The following is a 3,983-nucleotide window of genomic DNA, read 5'->3' as shown; positions in this document are numbered from 1 at the left end:
TCAGAAAGAAAGCACATGAGTGTAGTTTTTCCAATTGGTCAAATTAAATGTTTCACGGTTTCATCTAATTCGTCTGCCTCTCATTCCATTTCCCGGGGTTATTTAAGTTGCCAGGCCTCACTAACTTCTCCATGTTCTCCAGATTCTGCCGTTCCTCACCCGTCCACCAGTTGTCCTCAGTGTGTTTCCCCATTGCCTGATCAGTCTCCTCCTCACACAGCTGCTCCTTATTAATCAGCCCCACGTTCAAACCGTTGTTGACATAGAGCAGGAGAAACAGACTGAAAAGGTGGTTCAGACTAACAATAATGGACTTTGTGGCCATGGCATCATGGTACCGATATCAAAACTTTAATCAAAGCTGAATATACATTATTTCACATTGGTTAAGTGTCAGTTCAGCATTGAGACCCAGCATCTCCTAGTGAAATCAAGTCACATTTACCTGAGTGTACAGCCTAATCTGAGAGGAAACTCTTGGATATTATATATCATCGTACATCTCTAATGCACCTTTAAATTGGCTCATTTATAGTATTTTGTTTCTAAAGTGGCTTGTTTAACAAATTTAATTTTCTCCTGCATAAGAAATAATGACGTGTGAAATTTGATATTATATCGCTATGTTATGAAGATGGCAGGGGATTGATTCTACAATACGACGGGACTAAATTCAGAATTTTACTTTTAGTAACTATTTGGGTTTCAAAGTGTTTTACATCCAGACATGGCTTGCACTTAAACTAATGCCAGGTATGCAAAAAATATAGCATGCACAACAGAGTGTCTTTGATAGTTGAGCCAAAGTACTTAACGTGGAAGGTTGGGGATGGTGGGAAGCAGCATGTTTACAACAGTAGTGTGAAGCACTTGTTTTAAGTGTCTAATTTGTGTGTGAAACTTTTTAAAAGCACCACAGTGAATTTTGAATAACTAATCAAAAGCCTGTTGACTTTTTTTTTCTTCATTCAAAGATCCCAGGGGATAATCCTTGATGATCTTCTCGTCCCTCTGACAATTTTTGTTGCACAACCTTTAGGTCATAAATTCCAAGACCAGCGCTTTGTTCAATGAGAAGGTATCTTGAAAAGTAAAAGCTTAGATTTCGTACTCCTCAGATGATCAATTCTACTCTTTTCTGTGATAAACTGTCACCAACACATGTCCATGTCAACACAAAAGACAGATTGATCATTAAATCTGCTGAGCCTATTCATGCTTTCCAGGGGGAAGAACCTTGTCATTTTAAAACTTTCTAAACTCTTCAACACCAACCTCAGGCTGAAAAGTCAAATTTCCAACTCTGATATCTTTATAATCCAATTTTGCAAAGAAAATTACTAAGCACATTTGTCCATTCCAAGAGTAAAACCATTTTAAATTTAATCTTTCTCGCTTTTCTCTAGTGCCACCATCAGGACAAACTTCATATTTTTAGCCCCATGACTAGTAAATCTCTATTAATATAGACATGTGAGCAGTGGTGTATGGAAATTAAGGGTATTGTCGCTGCCTAATCCCTAAGGTAATCTTGTGGTTTGTGATGCAGAAAGAAAATTCAAATTGCCAACGGAAAATACAAATTTGGAAACATAATTTCAGAAGCTCACTGTTCCTCCAGTGGTGTCAAGCAGGCCTATTGTACCTGCCGAGTCACAGTAAACCCTCGGTTGACGGTCTAAGAGGTGGCTGTGATCAGGGAGGAAATACCTGAACGGCAGCTCCGTTATCTGAACCCCACCTTCCGAGATTTAGCAGCGCTTCACGGGTCGTTCAAAGCATTGGAATATAAACATCCTCCTGGTGAGGACTGTGTTGCGCCAGGGTATCCTCACGTGAGCACAGAGCCGCAATTAACCCGCCACCCACTCAAGCAGAGCGAAGGTAAAAGCAAATACACCGCCTTCTGCATGAAAGTCAGCGCTCAAAGCCCTTTTAATGTCTGTGGTACTATTTCTCTGTGGGTTGTGGTCATCGTTCATAACTGGTTGAGGAGAAGGCAGAGGCTGCGGGAGGGACATGTATTTGTGTGTGTTTGTACTGTATGTTGAACTGAACCTGCCCGTTTTCCTCTCTCAAGCAACGGACTGGACGTCGATGACCAACAGCACAAACTGGCTATCCCACACTGCCATCTGTGGGTCAGTGAGTGAACACCGGCTTACAAAAAACACACACAAGACTGTCCTTACATAAGTGATCTGTAAACCAATGTGTGAGTGACTGCCTTACAATAAGCAAGCTGAGATGATATACGATGTCTCACATGGGGCATCCCACCGGGGGAGGGAACACCAGCTCGACCCACGGCGCTGATTTACATGTGACCCACATTGATGCACCGGTTCCGTGCTTCCAACAGATCGAGGGGGAGTGAAGGAGATGGAAAGAGAGAGAGACACAGAGGCTGCCATTTTATGCATCCTCCAACCCCTTTCCTGCCTCAAAACAAGTGCACGCACCCAAACACACACTAATTCTGGCTCTCAGAATCTGTTAAAGGAGGATAAATTCTGGCAGAGGGAATTTATCTGCAGCCAAGATTTATTTACTGGAAACAACTTTGGATTTTCTTCCTCTAGCAGTCTGTCCCTTTCTTCTTGTTTTCACCCCTCCCTCCTGCTGTTTCTGCCTCCCACTGCGTGTGTTGTCCTGCAGGTTCTGTGCTAGCTCCGCCAGGTCGATAGCCGCTAATGAAAGGCGCCATTATGAAAGTGTCAGCTGCTTTCCCTCACAGGACCGAGCAGCTCTAATTTGAAGTAATGGTTATTGGCTCGGCCACTGATTTATTGAGCCGGTGATTAGTGCACTGTATCAGCACCCGCAGAGGAGTAGGGGAAGGGAGGAGCAGAGGGTGTGAGGGAGAGAGAAAATGCAAACGATGGAAGGCAGGAGTAGATGAGGATGGAGGCAGGTGCGTGTATGTCTGTGCGTTTGATGTGGTTCGGGCGGTAAGGTGGGAGACTGAGCAGGGATGCGAGAGCGTATGCAGTGGTGTTTCTAGGAGACACAGAGACCAAATGCTGTGTCAGTTTCCTCACTGTCCCATTTCTTCTCCTGTGCTCTGATTAAAATACAACCTGGTGAAGAAAAGAAGCTAATGTCTGCTCAATTAAAAGGCTCCTATATGTAAACCAGTTTAGTTTTTATCAACCACCATTAACAACAATGAGCCAAGTTGCATTTAATGTAAATAAAATAGTAGAGAACATCTACTGCATGTGTCTGTGAAGATTCTCAGCCATCCAGGTCACGGTATTCTGTGAAGGCATGCGAAGGCAACTGGACCCGCTAGGGGGGAGTTCCAGGACGGTCAAAGACTCATGTGACCTCAACGACTCACAAGTGTTGCCGGTCTCACCAGAGGACAAATACCTGGAGCTCCCCACTAGTCAGGTAGAACTGAAGAAGCCTTTCGGATGAGAGACCAAACGCCTTCAAGAACTTCAAGCAAGTCCAGTTGCCTTCGCATTGCACTTACAGAACATCTACTGCCTGGTTGTTTTCTTGACAGTGGAACCACGAAGAAGACGACCTTCTTCATATTTTTGAATTCGACTGAAGTGTTTGATCATCAGTTCTTCTTCGCCGTCAAAAAATCACTTCCATCTTGTCTTGTTTATTGATCCCCCATGAGTCAAGCCAAGCCCTTTTTATTTATGTAGCCCCAAATCACAAATCTCAGATTTGCTTAGCTTTACAATCTGTACAACATTCAACAACTCCATCCTTAGAACCTCAGTTTGGATAAAGAAAAAAAATAAACTTTAAATGAGAAAAACGGAAACCTGAGAAACCTCAGGAAGAGGAACAGAGCTGGCCTGCTTTTCCAAAACTGACAGCCATGCAGCAGAGATGCATGATTTTATCAGCCCAGTACTCCTTCATCCTTTTTGGATGATTCTGCGCCTCATGATTTACGTCTGATACCAACATTTAATGTCATGCGCGTACAGCACATCTGGTTTTCAAGCAGGAGACGG

General features: G+C 43.4%; 1 long non-coding RNA gene across 1 annotated transcript; it reads left to right on the top strand.

The window, feature by feature from the left end:
- The first annotated feature begins 240 nt into the window (after window positions 1-240).
- Window positions 241-3,199, top strand: LOC120796730. The gene is made up of 3 exons (XR_005708416.1): window positions 241-334; window positions 975-1,078; window positions 2,081-3,199. It is a non-coding gene; the product is annotated as an uncharacterized LOC120796730 (long non-coding RNA).
- The last annotated feature ends 784 nt before the right edge of the window (window positions 3,200-3,983 follow it).

Source organism: Xiphias gladius, chromosome 11, assembly GCF_016859285.1.
Source record: "Xiphias gladius isolate SHS-SW01 ecotype Sanya breed wild chromosome 11, ASM1685928v1, whole genome shotgun sequence".
Classification (NCBI taxonomy): domain Eukaryota; kingdom Metazoa; phylum Chordata; class Actinopteri; order Istiophoriformes; family Xiphiidae; genus Xiphias; species Xiphias gladius.
The sequence above is the reverse complement of the archived record's forward strand: the minus strand, read 5'-3'. Positions and strand labels throughout refer to the sequence as shown.